Source organism: Bos taurus, chromosome 17 (genome assembly GCF_002263795.3).
Source record: "Bos taurus isolate L1 Dominette 01449 registration number 42190680 breed Hereford chromosome 17, ARS-UCD2.0, whole genome shotgun sequence".
Taxonomy (NCBI): domain Eukaryota; kingdom Metazoa; phylum Chordata; class Mammalia; order Artiodactyla; family Bovidae; genus Bos; species Bos taurus.
Window position 1 is genome coordinate 56,712,117 of NC_037344.1, and position 21,225 is coordinate 56,733,341.

The 21,225-nt window shown below is 41.7% G+C and overlaps 1 long non-coding RNA gene across 1 annotated transcript in view; it reads right to left on the reverse strand.

Moving 5' to 3' along the window:
• Positions 1 to 21,225, reverse strand: part of LOC132342550 (uncharacterized) — a 40,497-nt gene that overhangs the window by 8,953 nt on the left and 10,319 nt on the right. The window contains exon 2 of the long non-coding RNA XR_009490959.1: positions 2,994 to 3,170. This is a non-coding gene — a long non-coding RNA (uncharacterized lncRNA). The remainder of the gene's footprint in view (positions 1 to 2,993; positions 3,171 to 21,225) is intronic.

Sequence of the window (21,225 nt, forward strand, 5' to 3'; positions counted from 1 at the left end):
CACCCTGCCTCACGGATGCAGGGATGCCTTAATCGGGTTTATTTATTATCAGAGGAGAGTAATCTAACTCTCCCTCCTGGTTCTGCCACCTCCCCCACCCACTGCCCCAGCCTGGCTGCTTCTCAGCTCAGGAGCTCTGGAATTGGAGGGTAAGCTGCCCAGAGAAACCACCTTCCCAGTAGGAAAGCTGCTGGGATCATGGAGGTGGGACCGGGTATGCTCCAGATGCCTGGAGGGAGAGGGGAGAAGGGAGTAGGAATTGCGAGAAGAGAAAATGGTCCAGGAGCAAGAGCTCTAAGCCAGAGCTCCAATGTCCCACTTTCTTTTTTTTAATATAATTTTATGGATTTATTTATTTTATTTTTGGCCCCGTTGGGTCTTCAGTGCCGTATGGGCTTTTCTCTAGTTGCAGCAAGTGGAGGCTACTCTCTAGCTGCAGTGTGCGGGCTTCTGGTTGTAATAGCTTCTCTTTGCAATGGCTTCTCTTGTTGCAGAGCACAGGCTCTAGGGTGTGCGGGGTTCAGCAGTTGAAGCTCTCGAGCTCTAGAGCACAGGCTCAGTAGTTGTGCACAGGCTTAGTTGCTCCAAGGCATGTGGGATCTTCCCAGATCAGGGATTGAACCAGTGTCTCCTGCATTGGCAGGTGGATTCTTTACCACTGTACCACCAGGAAAGTCTGAGAGTCCCACTTTCACCACTGATTGATTACATGTGTGGAAACCATGGCACTGCAAGGCTGAGCAACTACTTGTTCAAGGTCATGTGAGGAGAGAGAAGAGAAGCTGGAACAACAGTACAGTCAGGTTGACAGACATTTATTCAGGGCATTTGGTGTATGGGCACTAGGGATACATGATAGAGATGTCTGTGTACAAGTGACTTCCAGCTGCCCCTTCCAACAGTCACCCTCTGTCCCTGGGCTTGCACTCTGGGTTGCTTTGCCACTGATGCTCAGATGTGCCAAGTGTACTCCTATCCTAGGGCTTTTGTACTTGTTGTTCCTTCTGCCTGAAACTCTGTTCCTCCAGATCTTTGCATAACTAACTCCCTCCTTTGTGGTCTCTGCTTAAATGTCACCTTCTCAGGGAGGACTTCCCTGACCACCTTATCCAGCTGGCAAGCCCTTCCCATGCCCCGAGGCTCCATCCCCTTGTCGCATGTTGGGTTGTCCTGAAGCAAACAGTGACAGATTGTGAAATATAGGGGAGAAAAGCAGGTTTGAGGAAAGGGGAAAAGATCAACCGTGACAGAGTTTCAACAAAGCCTTGTTCATACAGACGAAGAGCTCTGCAAGCACATATTATCCCCCCAGATGTCCTGAGTCAGCCTGAAATGTACCTCCTCCAGTCATAGTCCCTGGATGCAGGTTGTCCCGGAAAGGGTGTGAGCCTGGTAAGGTGGCTCTGCGGCTCAGGCCGACCCTGAAGGAGCTGACAGGCACAGGCTGTCTGCTGACTTCCCTCCCACAGCTGACCAGCAAGTCCTTCCTTGATGGGCTGTGTGGGTGAAGCACCTGTTTACAACACACCTCATCTAGCTTGAAATCTCTTCCTAGCACTTAACCATCACCCAACTCAGTATATGTCTATGTTGGTTTTTCCCCCCAATTTTTTATTCATTAAAATAGTATAGAGATGCAGTTAAGTGTGTCGAAAAATAAGAATCACCTGGACTTCATGTTAAAAAAAATAGATTCTCAAGAGTCCAACACAAACTGTTCATATTGAATGGATAATCTACAACTATAACAAGTATCCTGGTGATTGTCACTATCTGACAAGTTTAGAAAACATTGGTAGGTTAGAAAATCCATGATGCTATCATCTTCAGTCAAAACTTGACCCATGGAGTTTTGCATGGATCTGTATATTCCTTTCCGGTGGTCAGGGGCTCTTGCCCACTCTCAGTAGGCGTTCTGAAAGATCTTCTGTGTCTGAAGGTATATTCCTGATGCATCCATGGAGAGAGATTTACTCCACATCCACTTACTCCTCCACTACCTTGTCTTTCAGTATGTCTATATATTTACTTATTTATCATCTTTCCACATAACCCAACTGATGTTTTTAAGAATATACACAATGGTTGTCTTGTTCTCATTGCCTAGAACACTGCTTGGCATAGAGCAGATACCCATTAAAAATGAACGAGTGACTTCTTCTGTTCCCAGCTTCACAGAGAAGACTGGACAGTGAACAATTACATTTCAGCACAGTAAGTACCATCAAAGGGGATATCCCAAGGGCAGGGCGGGGCGGGGTTGGGAGTGGGGGGCAGCGGCGGTGTCTCTAACCCAGCCTAGGATGGGGAGTGTCCAGGAAAGTCTGTCTGACTCCAAGACAACGGCTATTCCCACTTCACCGGGACAGGACAAGCGGTATGGAAGCAGCTGCCACTGCACCTGGGGCTTCTCCATCATCTTGATGTGTCGGGCACGGTTACTTAACCATTTCATGTTTTTATATATTGCCTCTCCAACCAGGTTATAACTTCTCTGAGCTCAGGGAGCATGTCTTACATTTCTTTATCCCCCTCAATGCAAGCACTGTGTTTCGTGCACCGCTGACACTCACTGCATTATTACTAGAATGTATTAGTCAGGCCTATAAGGATGGAGCAACACGGCCGTGGGTGACTAGGTTTTCTGACCTCCAGTAGGGACACAAGGTCTGTGAACATAAAAACAGCTCTCACCTAGTGAGCACCAGCTCCAGACTGATACTCTGCCAAGCACTTTGCATACAACACACTGTTGTTCTCATGGCAGCCTTGCAAGGCAGAGGCCTGAAAATCAGTTCCACTTTACAGATGAGAAAACTGACACTCAGAGAGAGGAAAACATTTTCCCAAGGTCACACAGTCAATATGTGGTCGATCCTCCAGACAAGCCTAAGCTGGTGCTCTGAACCATTACACACACTGATATTTTAAGGTTAACAAGACAGTTTTAAATCAGGATAGAATCATAAAATCTGGGTTGTGAGGTCAAATACCTCCATAAGCCTGAAGTTGCTAGGGTCTCTGTGTATTCAGGAGGTCCGGGAGCATGACAAATGGCCACTCAGCCCCGATTCAGTCTCATCTCCGTAGTAATTCTGGATGTCTTCTCTCAGTCACTGGTTGTGCCCCCACCAGAAGAAATGACTGGAAGCCGTCTTCAAAGGAGATTTCTGTGACACAATGAAGGTTGAGTGATTGCACTCAGATCATTGCAAACATGGAAACCTGGCTTTCTCAGCACACTGAGTGTGGTATCATCTCATTAGCCACATTTCTTATTTACACACCAATGTGTAAACCAGATGACAACTTGATCATGTGCAAAGAGAAATGACTACAGTAGGAATTGGTTCAGAAAGTCTACACAATCAGTGCTTTCTCTCCTGGTAAGAAGACCAGTCTGGGGAAATAAATAATAATCTGGTTTCTTGCTGAATAAAATTGGGACAAAGAAAGACAGATGTATCCACTGAATATTTAGTGGCAGTTAACTCAAATGACTGGGAACAAGCATTTCATGGAAAAGATAGTTCAGATGGGATCATAATCTGTTGTTCAGTCATTAAGTCATGTCCGACTCTCTGCAACCCCACAGACTGCAGCATGCCAGGCTCTCCTTTCCTGTACTATCACCTGGAGTTTACTCAAATTCATGTCAACTGACTTAGTGATGCTGTCTAACCATCTCATCCTCTGCCACCCCCTTCTCCTTTCATCTTCAATCTTCCGCAGCATCAGGGTGTTTTCCAATGAGTTGGCACAGGTGGCCAAAGTATTGGAACTACAGCTTCAACATTGTCCCTCCAATGAATACTCAGGACTGATTTCCTTTAGGATTGACTGGTTTGACCTCCTTCCAAGAGACTCTCAAGAGTCTTCTCCAGCACCACAATTTGAAAGCATCAATTCTTTAGCACTCAGCCTTCTTTATGGTCCAACTCTCACATCTGTACACAACTACTGAAAAAGCCATAGCTTTGACTGTACTTTGTTGGCAAAGTGATGTCTCTGCTTTTTTAACATGCTGTCTAGGTTTGCCATAACCCGCCTTCCAAGGAGCAAGTGTCTTAATTTCATGGCTGCAGTCATCATCTGCAGTGATTTAGGAGCCCAAGAAAATAAACTCTGTCACTGTTTTCACTTTTTCACCTTTGATTTGCCATGAAGTGATGGGACTGGATGCCATGATCTTAGTTTTTCGAATGATGAATTTCAAGTCAGCTTTTTCACTGTCCTGTTTCATCCTCATCAAAAGGCCCTTTAGTTCCTTTTCACTTTCTCCCATTAGAGTGGTAACATCTGCATATCTGAGGTTGTTGATATTTCTCCTGGCAATCTTGATTCCAGCTTGTGATTCTTCCAACCTAGCATTTCACATGATGTACTTTGCATAATAGAGCTTCCCTGGTGGCATAGAGGTAAAGAATGTGCCTGCCAATGCAGGAGACGTGGGCTCAATACCTGGGTTGGGAAGATCCCCTGGAGAAGGAAATGGCAATCCACTCCAGTATTCTTGCCTGGGAAATCCCATGGACAGAGAAGTCTGGTGGGCTACAGTTCATGGGGCCATAAAAGAGTCAGACAAAACTTAGTGACTAAATAACATACAACAATATTTTGTACAGCACAGGGGAATACAGCAAACTCAGCATGTAAGTTAAATAAGCAGGATGACAATATACAGCCCTGTTGTACTCCTTTATCAACCAGTCAGGTGTTCATAACTCTTAGAAGTCAATTGGCAGCAATATCTGCCTCCATCTTGTGGCAGAGATTTTGGTCATTGTTGAGAGGCAATTGCCAACTCCCTTTCCAAAGGCTGTTTAACATAGAGATTAGATCAACATACACTCACTTTCCTTAGAACTAAGGGTTGCCATATCTGGCCAGTGATACATAATGAGAAGTCATCTTAGGGGCTTCTGGGAAGATACCTGCCTTTCTGGTGAAAAGTACAGAGGCAAGAGAAGAGCTCACTGGTACTACCTCCTTCCCTTTCCTTTTGCTTAAAAATATATGATAGCCAGAGCCATCTTTCGACCATGAGGGAGATGAAAAGTCAATGTGCTAAGATTTATGGAACGGGAAGAAAAAAAAGGGTATGGATCATTCATAATATTGTTGACCTGATGCACCAAACCTGAAACTTCCTACATCTGGACTTCCCATTAGAGAACACCATTAAGTGTCTTTGTCGCTTAAGCCTTCGTTGTTTCAATTTTCCATTGCACAACTACAAATCACTTCAAAATTAGCAGCTTTAAACAACCGTTATAATCTCTCATGATTCTGTGAGTTCACTGGGCTCAGCAGGACAGTTATTCTCTCCACACGGTATTGACTGGAGTTGCAATCATCTGGAAGCTCGACTGAGTCGAATGCCCAAAGGAGCTCACTCACATGACTGGCAGCTGGCTGGTAGCTCAGCCTTTCTCTGTATGACTTGGGTTTCTCACAACAAGGCAGCTGGGTCACAAAATGGAATCTTCCAAGTGTGCAAAAGTAGAAGTTGCAGATCTTTTGCAGCCTAGACTCGGAAATTATAGAGCATCACTTCCACTCCATTCTGTTTTTCGAAGTAGATCAGAGGGTGAGCTCAATTTAAGAGAAAAGGAAGGAGACGCTGCTTCTTAACAGGAGGAATGGCAAAGCAGTTCCAGCCACCTTTAATTGACCACAGTTATCAGTATGCTTTTATATGACTTGCAACTGAAAGCACTTCCCTAAATACAGCCTTGGAAAGAGCAAGACCCCCTGTCCACTGGGACAAGCTGCAGTGGCTGCACTGCCAAGGTTGGCATTTGCAACTCTGTCCTCTGGGCCTCCACTGGGCAGATGATGATGGATGCAACCTTGCCTTAAACGTGTTAATACCTTCAATCATGTGACAGACAAGTTTTGCAGGTCTTGGAGCCATCCTGCCTCTTTGAGGTGACTTTGTACTCCTCTGCTTTGATCTATAATATATTGACTTCTTGGTTTAACGCTCAGAAAGGCAATCTTCACTCCCTGTGTTTTCCAAGTGCTTGAGAAAGCATCACCGTAGCCCCCTAAACCTGGCAGCCATCTTTATCAAGATGATTATCCTTCTTGCCCTGTCTTGATCCCGGGGTCGCTGAGAGAATCAGATGGAATGACGGCTGGAAGTATCTTGGAATGGTTAAGAGGGATTATTACTATCATAATCAAATAAGCATGTTGTGTCAGTTACAGCTTTTTTGGTAAAAGTTACATAAAACCCTATACAATCCTGCCAATGCAAAAGGAGGAAAAAGTGGCCAGAAGTTGGAGGGAGTCATGCCAGTTTCAGGAATGGCAGGCTCCAGCAACTCAAACATTGTCAGCAGGACCTATTTTCTCTCCACATCTTGGTCCTGATCTCCTCCAGGTTGCTTCATTTCTCAACAGGATAGGCTGCCAACAACTTCAGGTGCACATCCCCCTAGTTTCTCCTCCCCTAACTCTTTACTTTTAAATTTTATTTATTTTTATTTATTCATTGTTTTTGCATGTGCTGGGTCTTCGTTGCCGTGAGGGCTTTTCTCCAGTTGTGGTGAGGGGGCTACTCTCTTATTGTGGGGCACAGGCTCTAGGGCGTGCAGGCTTCAGTAGTTGTGGCACATGGGCTCAGTAGCTGTGGTTCGCAGGCTCTAGAGCATGGGCTCAGAAGTTGTGGTGCAGGGGTTTAGTTGCCCCGCGGCATGTGGGATCCTCCCAGATCAGAGATCGAACCCGTGTCTCCTGCACTGGCAGGCAGATTCTTCACTACTGAGCCCCTGGGGAAGCCCGTTCCCTAACTCTTTAAACAAAACTCTTTCTTCTGACTGATATGGGTCCACATTGAGCAAAATGCTCATCTTTTAACCAATCCTTATGGCCAAGGGCATGTAATAGGAAGGGGAGATAGATATATGATATAAAGCATGGATGCCTTGACAGGTACCCTGTGGGTGAGCAGAAGCACAGATGTGCAGAGAGAGGCAGAGAATGGAGTGGTCATGGCCAGAAGTGGAAGAGAAAGATCGATCAGCTCCATGAGGAAAGGCAGGAGGGACTTTCCTCCCTGGTTTTTTGGTTACCCTTGAGGTAAAAACCAATCTTGGTAGAAGATGTCTATGGTGACTTGATACTATACCCAAATTTTCATAGCAAATTGTGCAGTGGTTAAAACTCTGAACTCCAAATGCAAGGACCACAGGTTTGAGCCCTGGTCAGGGAACTAAGATCCCATATGCCACACAGAGTGGCCAAAAAAAAAAAAAAAAAAATGTGGGGGATATTTGAGCTGGAATTTTATCTTGAAAAATGAAACTAAAGCTTATCAACCTAACACAATTTAGGTTACCACTTCAATGACACATGAATTCTTATGAAGAGTGAAAAGTAAATTAAGTAGTCGGGCGGGGGGGGGTTTGGTGTAATTTTTCTGACAAAATCCTTCATTTCAGCTTTGGCTTTCATAGGATGATAGCAAAAAGGTCATTTAAAAAAATATTCAAGGGCTTCACCAATTTTTCCCAAGGCCTTCTGGAATCTTTTGATATTTAAATCTTTCTCTTTTGAAGTGTTCACCGTGTCACTTTCCTTGTCATTTTTTTTTTCCTTCAACTGTTAACTCTTTGGGGGGAGGGGATAATAAAAACACTGAATAACTAGTATGTCAGTATCGAATGACCAGCCCAGTCACTGCAACAGCCATCGTGGCTGAATCTGTGGGTTCCAGCTGAGCATCAGTATTGATTGTCCTAAGACCACTGGACTCCCAAGGGCTGTCTGTGGTTTTCCTGTTCTTTAAGCACGTGGCATCAACCTCATGGAATCCTGCACTTTGGGCAAGATTTTCAATCAAGCATTTGCAGCTGGTTTACACTGTGTAGGTACCAGGGTCAGACCGTCAGTGAGAGGCTGATTCTCTTTGACAGGACTCACTGGTTATAAGAAACAGCAACCCTTCCCAGGACTTGTGATGGGCACTCAAAATTCAGGGGATGCTTCAGAGAGACTGAGCCACAAGGTAGATGGTGTTGTAGAAAAGGATTCATGCTAGTGTTAATCATTAAGATTTTAACAATTAATGTTATATAATTACTGTAAGATTTGAAGGACAACTATTATATCTCTAAAGAACTCCATCATCTCCAGGACTCAGATGATAAACACTCAACAACAAAGACCCCTTGAATTTTGTTTGTGAACTAATTTGTATGGATTGCCCTTTCTTGCAACCAATAAATCTTGCAAAAGACTATTAGGATATATATATATATATATATATATATATAGGATCACTGGATGGTTTCAACAGAAATATCAGAACCACTTGGAAAAAAACACAATGACCATGAATGGGTCTGATGTTTTCTAAATTTGTTTCCTAAGTGAAATGCTCAAATATCAGCCTACATAGTTCAAACTGGAAATCCTATTTATAAAATTCAGGACAGATTCCTTACACAACTGTAGATGTTAGTCCACCAATTCAGACAGGCATGAGGCTTGTGTTGTTAATCATGGGACAGAAAACAGAGTAAACACACAAGAGGGAAAGCGGCAGCTGAAATGATGAATTTCTCCATCTTGTCTCTTTGCTGAGCCTTTGGAGTTCTGATCCTCAGACTTAGGGGTCAGGGCTGAGGTGGTTACAGGTCACTGGGTATCTTCCTAGCCTCAATTTTGAGGAACAACAGCAATTACTTCATGTTCTGCAAAGCTAATTAACTTGAATCAATCAAAGGCTTGCCCAGATAGGAAACAGTTGTGAAAAAAAGACTTCTGAATTCTGCAAACAGTGCATTTTCCTTAATTAACATATTAACATACATCCTTCCCATGCCTCAAGTCAGAGTATTTTCATTCTTGGGAAGACAAAAAGCAAGAGCATCAGAAGCTAACAGTATCATTGGTTTTCAAAAGAGAATAGTGGTAAAAGTCTGTGGTTTTTATAGCCAAACAGGTATGGATGTAAATCCTGGCTCTGCTGCTTGCTCACTGAGTGACCTTGGATAAGTCATATAACTTGCTGTGCCTCAGTTTTCTCATTTGTTAAGTGAGGGAAATAATAGTACCCACCTAATGAGGTTTTTGGAGAAGGCAATGGCACCCCACTCCAGTACTCTTGCCTGGAAAATCCCATGGACGGAGGAGCCTGGTAGGCTGCAGTCCATGGGGTCGCTAAGAGTCGGAAACGACTGAGCGACTTCCCTTTCACTCTTCACTTTCCTGCATTGGAGAAGGAAATGGCAACCCACTCCAGTGTTCTTGCCTGGAGAATCCCAGGGATGGGGGAGCCTGGTGGGCTTCTGTCTATGGGGTCGCACAGAGTCGGACACGACTGAAGCGACTTAGCAGCAGCAGCAATGAGGTTTTTATATTAAGTATAAGGTGTTCTCAAGCCCTAACACATAATGAATATCTGATAATTATTAATAATCTGACACAGATGATGGACAATCTGGATTTGTTCCCCTACTAGGCAATTATTATTCCTTGTAGTAATAGCCTCTTGGGTTTCCTTTGAGTAACCACCCTGTCTACTAATAGGGAGGTTCAAGAGGGACTAAATAAATTTGCCTCAATTTCAGGGCTGAAACTATGTATTAATATTAGTTTACTAGGATGTCACAGACTGGGTGGCTTAAACAACAAAAATTTTCTCCAAGTTCTGGAGGCTAGAGGTCTGAGATCAAGGTGTTGGCAGGATTAATGTCTTCTGAGGTCTGTCTCTCTCTTCTTAGCTTGCAGATGCCATCTTCTCCCTGTCTTCACATGGTCTCCCTCTGTGTGTCTCAGTCCTAATTTCCTCTTCTTATGAGGATAACAGTCATACTGGATTGAGGCTTACCCATATGCTCTCATTTTATCACAATTACCTCTTTAAAGAGCCTACCTCCAAAATATAGTCACGTTTAAGAGATACTGGGGGAGGGGGTGTGGTTAGGACTTCAACACATGAATCTGGGGGAGATAAAACTCAACCCAAAACAACTTGTGACCCATATCTGGCCAAAATATTTCCCTCTCCTTGATCAGAGTGATTGATTCGATCGAAGACATTTTTTAAAAACTTAAGTACAGGGAATTTCTTCATTTCCAAGATTGTGTGTTGCCAAATAAATAAACAAATATATATATATATATAATGGAACTGCTGGGGTTACCATATGGAAAAGGTCAGTATAGAAGAAAACAGAGTTGGAAAGAGACAGTCCTGATGTCATCATCTGAGTCCCTGGATCCAGCTGAGCCTGAAGCTTACATTGACAGTTCATTCATATGATTCACTAAACATCCCCTTTTGTGACCTGAGCCAGCTTGAGTTGGTTTCTATCACCCCCAACCAAAGAAGTCTTGCCCAGCATAGTCCCTACTTAATTATTAGGCAACTTGTAGATCCTAAAGAAATAGAAAAGGATCAAGAGACAGGACTGGAAAGTGGAAAGAATATTTACAGAAAACACTGGGTAGGAATCACGAGCACATAATAAAGGGGTCCATGTGTGCTCAGTCGCTCAGTCGTGTCCAACTCTGTGAGACCCCGTGGACTGCAGCCCACCAGTCTCCTCTGTCCGTGGGATTTTCCAGGCAAGAATACTAGAGTGGGCTGCTACTTCTCCCACCAGGGGATTTTCCTGACCCAAGGATTGAACCTGTGTCTTCTGTGTCTCCTGTGTTGGCAGGCAAATCCTTTACCACTGAGCCTCCAGGGAAGCCCCATAATACAGGGGACAGAGTAGATTTAAGAACAGATGCGTATTCCTTTGAGCTTAATGTAATAAATTTGACTGCATAGTGGTTAAGGCAAGTAATTCTTCACTAAACCACAGGTTTCTGAGACAGAGTAATAGTATCTTGTTCAGGTGCAATGTATCCCAAGTGTCCAAGCACTCAAAAACATTTGTGGATTTGAATGGGCTTACTAAGAAATCTTTTGCATTTTATGATTTAACATACTCAGCCTTTAAATAATGAATTTGCCATAGTGTTATATTTGCAAACTACCAGTGCCCTCCAGAGAAGGCAATGGCACCCCACTCCAGTACCCTTGCCTGGAAAATCCCATGGACGGAGGAGCCTGGTAGGTTGCAGTCCATGGGGTCGCTAAGAGTCGGACAGGACTGAGCGACTTCCCTTTCACTCTTCACTTTCCTGCATTGGAGAAGGAAATGGCAAACCACTCCAGTGTTCTTGCCTGGAGAATCCCAGGGACGGGGGAGCCTGGTGGACTGCCGTCTATGGGGTCGCACAGAGTCGGACATGACTGAGGCGACTTAGCAGCAGCAGCAGCAGCAGTGCCCTCAGTGTTGGAAAATTACATTGATAATCATATAGTAGTAGAGTATTAATTTTAATAAGGCCTTGAGGAGACTTTCAAATGCATCCCCTCACCATTAGCTGACCTGTAACTGGCCCCTTCTTTACCCATAAATTGCACTGTAATTCTCTGTTGCAATCTAGAATTTATTTCCTTGGGACCCATTACAGCCCCTAATGAAAGAGGTTTGGGTGGGAGAAGAAAAGAAGGTATGTTTACAACACTAGGTAGCAGAATGTAGTGAGAAGAGTCTGGCCTCCTCTACTTGGCTTATAGCACTGGAGAAGAACCCTGAACGTGGGAGATGCTGAATTTCTATCAAGCTGCTGGTTACCTGCCTATTCACCCCTGTGGAGAAAGATTACTTCTTACTCTGGAAAGTAAGTAAATGTCTCTGGGACATGGAGCTTGTCTCTATGTTTCCTGCCTAGAAGGTAACCAAATATCCTCCAGGAAGAAAAGCAAACTTTCATGTGTTTATGTGTTTTGTTTTGTTTTGTTTTGCTCATACTGAACAACTTATGGGATCTTAGTTCCCCAACCAGGGATTTGATCCATGTCCCCTGCAGTGGAAGCACAGAATCTTAACCACTTGACCACCAGGGAAGAAGGGAAATTTCTCCTCTTGGAATGTCTCCAGGAAGAGAAAGGTTCTGTATCTTCAGTTTGCTATTCAACAGCCTTGAACAGCCTCTCAGCACCCTTTCCTTGGGAAGGTCCAGACCATACAAGAACCCAAGAAATCCAGGGAGAACTGTCTCCCAACAGATACGTACAGAGGTGATGATGCCACAGGATGGAAGGAACCTGGATCCCTGAATCACCAGGTGGAGGACAGCCTTTGCCAACCCACCTGAGGCTTTATGTGAGCAAAAAACAAACCTTTGTGATATTCGATCACTGAGATTTCAGGTCTTGCCTCTTCTCACAGCTAGCATTAACAATCCTATCAAAGATGACTTTAACATACACTGAACAAACTTGTATGAGAAATAAGAGAGCTACAAAATATATAGTAAACTCCAAATGATAAGAAATGGGATGGGATTCGGGAGAGGGTAGATTATGAAAAAGTTGTCACCTTACTTGTGAAGGTGTGAAAAGAAGCAAAATTTGAGAGAAGCCACATCCATCCAGGAGCCCATGCCCCCAGGCTCAGCACATCCAAGAGTAATCAGTCCACCTCACTCATGAGCATCTACACTGGAGCCAAGCTGCGGATGACTTTCACTCTGGTTTAGACGTTTTCAGATCATCCTAAGCTCAATTACAGCTAAACCAATAATACACCCCAAATATCATTATTGGAAAATCACCAACCAGGCCCGCTAATTGTATTTGCGGCCTCTTCATCATATTAGTAAAGCAATGAGTACAGCGTGATCTTCCCAGGAGACAGCCACTCACAAGGCCAATTTCCTTAGGAGGAGACTTTCATATTGCACCAGCTTGGAACTAATGTATCTCGGGAAATCAACTGTAGGATCAATGACATTTGCAACCAGAAAATATTTGGAGAAAACAGCAGAGTACAGCCTGCAGTTGAGACTGGCATGATCCTTATTTGCCACTCGGAAACTGCTGTCACTCAGAACCTTCAAGGTTTTCCAAAGGGTCATTTGGAGATGCTATTCACATTCCTTGGCAAGACATAAAGAAGCTGCATTGTAAGACTTCGTGGTTGTTTCCTGGGAAGCTCGCTGTATCATCACTGACCTGAAAAAAGCAAACGACGTTTACTAAGCTCCTTCTGTGTTCCAGACTTGATGGCTTGAGTGCTATATACTGAAATAAGCAATCTTTATGGAAGTCCATAAAGGAGTTCAAATTCTGACTCTGAAGCTTCCTAAAACAGTTTAATTTGGTGAGTCTCAATTTTCAAACCTGCACAATAGGAATAATAATGCCTATTTTCCAAAAGCATTTCAATCACTGAAGAGAAATTATGTAAAGTGACCAGCGTAGTGCATGGCACATAGTAGCTGCTCACTAAATAGTCACTGCTATGACTGAAAGTACCTCTTTTTAATTGAACTTAACCAGTAGTCATTAAAGAACTTAATGCTCATCCTCAACTGAACCACTTGGGGATTAACGAGTTCACACAACAATCTAGATTGACCTCCATAACCTTTCCATCCAAATATAAAAGGCATCTCATTTTGTTTTTGAAGTAACAGAAAGAAATTTTCAACCTCTCCTCTATATGTTTTTTTCTTTCTTTTTTTTTTTTTTTTTGGAGTTTTTTTAGGAGTATCCAAAATTCTAGCAGTTTCAGATAAAGATTAAAAAGTCAATAAAAAAGGAAGAAAATACAAAAAGCTTGGAAAAATGAGAAGTATTTAACAATTCATAATGCTGGGGTCCCTTCTGAATCAGGTAGGACTAGGACTGAATTCTAGATTGGGCACTTATCAACCGCGTGACTTTGGGGAAATAACATAACTTCTCTAAGCCATAGTTTACGCTATGCAAAATGGAAGTGCCATCTGCCTCAAAGAGTTAAGGTGAACCTTAAAATAAGATGATAAGGTTAAATAAAATGATAAATTTTTAATGAATGTTGGTTTTTATCCCCTCCTTTTCATCACCCATCATTATAAGGCTCAAACTGATTTGTTAAATGTGGGCTAGGCACTGTGGTGGATACAAGGAATACAGTGGTAAACATGACCAACAAGGTCATTGTTTTCACATTTCAGACCACATTCTGGAGAAGAATAGAAAAATTACTCAGTCAGTTCCACAAATCAGTGGGAAAGTACACTTGTGAGAAGCACTGGGATGAAATAATATAACATGCTAATGAGAATTTTCTAAGAGGACTCAGCTGAAGTGTTGAGAAAGGCCTCCCAGAAGATCTCCCTTGCCCATTCTGGGTTCTAAGCATATTTGCCAATGCTGAGAGGCTGGAAAGTGTCGCTGAGGGAATAAGCACAAAGCCAGATCATGCCGAGCCTCACAGGGTGAATGTCAGGGCCTCCACATCACACAACCACAGGAGACACCAATTACACTGAACACATAGCCCTGCTGCAAGACCAGCAGCCCTGGTAGGCAATATGCAGAAAGTAGAAACCGCGAAGGACCAGAAGCATAAATAAAACACAAAGGTTGTATAAGAGAAGGTGTTCAGAAGAAAAAAAAAAAGTCACGGAACTTTCAAGTGCAGCCGTGGAGTAACTGAGGCAGACAACATTCCCAATAAGTATTACTAGAAAAGCTGGATAAAACACAAACATTCAAAAATTCTATTTGAGGGACTTTCCTGATAGTTCAGTGGTTAAGACTCCATGCTGTAAATGCAGGGGTGCTGGGTTCCATCCCTGGTCAGGAAACTAGATCCCACATGCCGCCATTAAAGATCCCACATGTGGCAACAAATATCTTGTGTGCCACAACTAAGACCTGGTGGAGCCAAATAAATAAATTTAAAAAAAAAAAATCTATTTGAAAGCATCAAGGAGCAGCCAGGACTGGAGGTACAAAAGTCCTGGAAAGGAGGGAAGTTCAGTGAGTTTAAGCCTGACATCACTTTTTCCATTGGGGCGCCAATGACTATTAAGCATCAGAAGCAGAGCAGAAGGTAGTTGCTAAAAAGCAGGTGAGGCATCACAGAGTTAGGAGGCCTCATGAGGGAGGAACACAAAAATGAGCATTCGGGGATGTCAAAACCTGTAAGAGGTAAGAGTTCAAAATTTGTCCCCCCAAAAAAGGACTTAATGAGAAGTGATCCAAAACCATGGCACCAATTTTTCCTTTTTTAGAATCCAAAGAGCAGTTGAAAAGCTAAGTTGAGTTTTTAGCATTCTCCTAATATTTCAATATGAAATTGGAGGTGAAGGTCACCAATCAGGAAATACCCTAGTAAAGAGTTCTGGTTCCCATCTGGAAGCTCTGGGTCCAGAGGAATGGGGACAGAATTAGAGGCAGACTGAGCATTACAAAGATCATAATCCAACCCTTCATCAATTTAGTCCCTGAGTCGATAGAGGCAATCCATTCCTACAGTAGCTTCCTGCCAAAGGACAGAGCCTCTACAATATCTAGAACCTCTATGATTTTTTACACAACATCTGGTAGTCTGCCAAAATATACCAGGCATACTAAAAACCTAGCCCAAGAGAAAATAGATTGCCTTGATGTGTGGCTGTTCCTACCCTCTGGGGTCATTTGTACCATCTCTGATGCTGAGAAAGACTCAAGGCAGGAGGAGAAGGGATGACAAAGGATGAGATGGTTGGATGGCATCACCGACTCGATGGACATGAGTTTGAGCAAGCTCCAGGAGTTGGTGACGGACAAGGAAGCCTGGCGTGCTACAGTCCATGGGGTTGCAAAGAGTCGGATACGACTGAGTGACACAACTGACTGAACTTCGAAAACAGTCTCCATGAATCATAACATCTGGCCCTCCTGACCTCAAAGGGAGGTTTCATCAACCTCCTTAAAAGATGAGGGAAGCAAGGCTTGCTTAAAACCAAACACCTAGACCTGATGACTCAGACAGTATGGACCTGATGGCTCAGATGTTAAAGAATCTGCCCACAATGCAGGAGACCCAGGTTCAATCCATTGGTTCAGGAAGATCCCCTCGAGAAGGGAATGGCAACCCACTCCAGTATTCTTGCCTGGAGAATTACATGGAGAGAAGAGCCTGGCTGGTTACAATCCATAGGGTCACAAAGAGTCAGACGTGACTGAAGTGACTTAGTAGCAGCAGCATACACCTAGAATCTATAGCTTTGTCCCTTTGATGCTGGAATCCCCACTTGTCACCAGCCTACCATGCTGAACATGATGAGGGTTACCATCAGGCTAGCCTTGGAGGAAGCCCCTAAAGCATTCAACCCAAGGCCTGGTTCTTTTCCCAGCCTTCCCCTCCCATGGTGAGTATTATGCATGTGTGCATGGGTACATTCTCAGTCACTCAGTCACTGAATTTTTGCAAACCCATGGACTGTAGCTCACCAGGCTGCTCTGTCTACAGAGCGGGGAGAGGGTGGGAATGCCAAAAGAAAAAACAAAAAAAAACCTCAGACATAATCCACATATTGGGGCTTCTCTGATGGCTCAGATGGTAAATAATCTACATACAATGCAGGAGACCCAGGTTAAATCCCTAGGTCAGGAATATCCCCTAGAGAAGAGAATGGCTACCCACTCCAGTATCCTTGCCTGAAGAACTTCATGGACAGAGGAGCCTGGCAGGCTATAGTCCATGTGGTCGCAAAGATTCAGACATGACTGAACAACTAACACACACACACAATCCTGATATTAGTTACCTAAAATAATTATGCTGAACATAGTCAAGGAAACAGATGGCAAAATAATCTCACCAGAGAACTTAAATCTATAAAATCAAAACCAAGTCAAAATTCTAGGAATAAATAAAATTTTGAATATATAAAAATTCGGAATATATAAAAACTGAAATTAAGAATTTAATAAAATGTTTAACATTAGATCAGATACAGCTTTTAAAAAAATATTGGTACAACAGGATGTAAGTCAGAAGGAAATAACCAGATCAAATCCAGAGAATAAATGAAATGGGAAACCAGAAAAGAAGCTAAAAAAACATAAGAGACATAGTAAAAAAAAAAAAAAAAAAAAAGCTCTAACATATGTAATAAATTGGAGTCCCAGAATTAAAGAATAGAGAATGCAAAAGAAGCAATATTTGGAGAAATATTTTCCAGAATAAGTAAAAAGATTAAGACAGAGTTTCAGGGACTTCTGAGAACCCCAAACAGGAAAAATACAAAGAAAATCACAGCTAAGCATATCACAGTACAATAAAAATATAAAAATTTTTCCTCATCTGAGAACAAATGAAATAGTAAAGGTTTTAAGAGATTGTCTTTTATTTTACCATAAACAACATGTTTGCAGTAATATTTTTTAATTTAAAAAGGAACAAAAATTATTTCAAAACCATCAGAAAAAAAGAAAAAACATTAACTGCAAGAAAGCAATAGAATGAGAATTGACTTTTCAACAGAGATGATGGAAACAAAAAAAATAGGAACTTATGTCCAAGTTAGAACTCTATAATACTGAAAATATTCTTCAAATACAAAAATGAAATAAAGAGGACTTTCCTGGAAGTCTAATGGTTAAGACTCTGCACTCCCAATGCAGGGGGCACAGGATCTAGCCCTGGTCTGGGAATTAAGATCCTGCATACCACACAATGTAGCTAATAAAAAGTAAAACAAAGGTATTTTTAAACAAAATAAAACTCAGGAGATCCAACTAAATTAAATACTAAAGGGGACGATTTAGGCAAAAGGAAAATAATCCCAGACAGAAATGCAGAGAAGATTGAAGAGTCACAGGAAAAGTAGTGAGTAAATCTAAATGAATACTGAAAACAATAACAATAATTTTCTATGGGGTTTTAAATATACGTAGGTTTAAATGAATCAACATTAAAAACAAAAGGCTAAAGAAAGATAAATTACAGTTTAATAGGCCCGAGAATGTCTGAGAAATTGTAAAAATACTTATTTATATGAGACTCAAATAAACAAAGGAGATATGTCTTAATTTTCAGAGTAATTACTAAAAGGAGATATCAGATCAGATCAGTCACTCAGTCATGTCCAACTCTTTGCGACCCCATGAATCGCAGCACGCCAGGCCTCCCTGTCCATCACCAACTCCCAGAGTTCACCCAGACTCACGTCCATCGAGTCAGTGATGCCATCCAGCCATCTCATCCTCTGTCATCCCCTTCTCCTCCTGCCCCCAATCCCTCCCAGCATTAGAGTCTTTCCCAATGAGTCAACTCTTCGCATGAGGTGGCCAAAGTACTGGAGTTTCAGCTTCAGCATCATTCCTTCCAAAGAAATTTCAGGGCTGATCTCCTTCAGAATGGACTGGTTGGATCTCCTTGCAGTCCAAGGGACTCTCAAGAGTCTTCTCCAACACCACAGTTCAAAAGCATCAACTCTTCGGTGCTCAGCCTTCTTCACAATCCAACTCTCACATCCATACATGACCACAGGAAAAACTATACCCTTGACTAGACGAACCTTTGTTGGCAAAGTAATGTCTCTGCTTTTCAATATGCTATCTAGGTTGGTCATAACTTTCCTTCCAAGGAGCAAGCGTCTTTTAATTTCATGGCTGCAGTCACCATGTGTAGTGATTTTGGAGCCCAGAAAAATAAAGTCTGACACTGTTTCCACTGTTTCCCCATCTATTTCCCATGAAGTGGTGGGACCGGATGCCATGATCTTCATTTTCTGAATGTTGAGCTTTAAGCCAACTTTTTCACTCTCCACTTTCACTTTCATCAAGAGGCTTTTGAGTTCCTCTTCACTTTCTGCCATAAGGGTGGTGTCATCTGCATATCTGAGGTTATTGATATTTCTCCCGGCAGTCTTGATTCCAGCTTGTGCTTCTTCCAGCCCAGCGTTTCTCATGATGTACTCTGCATATAAGTTAAATAAACAGGGTGACAATATACAGCCTTGACGAACTCCTTTTCCTATTTGGAACCAGTCTGTTGTTCCATGTCCAGTTCTAACTGTTGCTTCCTGACCTGCATACAGATTTCTCAAGAGGCAGGTCAGGTGGTCTGGTATTCCCATCTCTTTCAGAATTTTCCACACTTTATTGTGATCGACATAGTCAAAGGCTTTGGCATAGTCAATAAAGCAGAAATAGATGTTTTTCTGGAACTCTCTTGCTTTTTCCATGATCCAGAGGATGTTGGCAATTTGATCTCTGGTTCCTCTGCCTTTTCTAAAACCAGCTTGAACATCAGGAAGTTCATGGTTCACATATTGCTGAAGCCTGGCTTGGAGAATTTTGAGCATTACTTTACTAGCATGTGAGATGAGTGCAATTGTGTGGTAGTTTGAGCATTCTTTGGCATTGCCTTTCTTTGGGATTGGAATGAAAACTGACCTTTTCCAGTCTTGTGGCCACTGCTGAGTTTTCCAAATTTGTTGGCATATTGAGTGCAGCGCTTTCACAGCATCATCTTTCAGGATTTGGAATAGCTCAACTGGAATTCCATCACCTCCACTAGCTTTGTTCGTAATGATGCTTTCCAAGGCCCACTTGACTTCACATTCCAGGATGTCTGGCTCTAGGTCAATGATCACACCATCGTGATTATCTGGGTCGTGAAGGTCTTTTTTGTACAGCTCTTCTGTGTATTCTTGCCATCTCTTCTTAATATCTTCTGCTTCTGTTAGGTCCATACCATTTCTGTCCTTATCGAGCCCATCTTCGCATGAAATGTTCCTTTGGTATCTCTGATTTTCTTGAAGAGATCCCTAGTCTTTCCCATTCTGTTGTTTTCCTCTATTTCTTTGCATTGATCACTGAAGAAGGCTTTCTTATCTCTTCTTGCTATTCTTTGGAATTCTGCATTCAGATGTTTATATCTTTCCTTTTCTCCTTTGCTTTTCATTTCTCTTCTTTTCACAGCTCTTTGTAAGGCCTCCCCAGACAGCCATTTTGCTTTTTTGCATTTCTTTTCCATGGGGATGGTCTTGATCCCTGCCTCCTGTACAGGCAGGGATCAATAACTAACAAATTAATAGGAGATTATTAGGAGATATAACTAACAAATTAATAGAAGAAAAACTGGTTTTACTAAAAAGAAATTGATTGGTTCAAATTAAGGCAGGAAAGGAGGGGGGAAGAAAACAAATAGAAAAAATAGTAATATTGTAGTTATAAAACCAAGTCAGTAATTAATTACATGTAAATGGATTAAACACTCCAATAATAGACCTAGCTTGTCAGAGTGCATTAAAATAAAAGTTATATGCTGCTTATATTAGCTACTCCATAACATAAGGACACAGAAAGATGAAAGTAAAAGAATTTTTAAAAAACAAAAAAACCGCTAACCAAGAAAAAAAAAAAAAAGGTGGTATGGTAATATCAGTACTAATATTAAGCTATTAAGTCAAGTAATCCTAAAGTTGAGATGAATAACCAGGAATAAAGAGAAAATTTTCAATAAAAAGATTAATTCAAGATGATTATATTATAATACATACAAATATTGTGCTCACTAGGCTGAGCACCAGAAACTAACATGGTGTTGAAGATCAATTATAATTCAATTAAATATTTTTAATTAAAAAATTTTTTAATATATTTAAAATAAATGAAACCAATCTGATTTTTTTAAACTGAGTATAGTGCTGAATTTCTTAGCTGTCAGAGGTTTTCTAGCTTAATTCCACAGTGGTCAAAAACCCTTGCTGAATAATTGCAAATCACTCTATATGGTGACCATTCTATTTCTTGAAATCATTTTATGATTGAACATTCTATATGCTTTTGAAAATAATATGTATCATTTCATTGTTTGGTATAGTGTCCTATAAAAAATAGGTTTCAAAAGGTTAATTCACCAGGAAGATACAGCAATTTTATATTCATATGCACATAATACCATACCTTCAAAATACTCAAATCAAAAAACTGAAAAGAAGACCAGATAGATACATAATATTGTGGAATATTTTAACAAGCCCTCTCAGTAGTTAATAAAACAAGCAGACAAAAAAGTGACAGGAGTATAAATATTTAAGCAACACAATAAGTTTGATTTGTTTGCTATTAGAATGTTTAACAATAGATTGGAATCTACTGCACTGAGGATAGCTGTATATGTATAAATTTTTTTTAAATTAATCACATTTTTATTTTTCTGTTTGTTTTCATTTTAATTTCTGATTTTATCTTTATTTTTTCTTTTACTCTACTTTCTTTTTTTAAATTTATTTTAATTGGAGGCTAATTACTTTACAATCTTGTATTGGTTTTGCCATATATGAATCCACCATGGATTCATGTGTTCCCCATCCTGAAGCCCCCTCCCACCTCCCTCCCCATCCCATCCCTCTGGGTCATCCCAGTGCACCAGCCCCGAG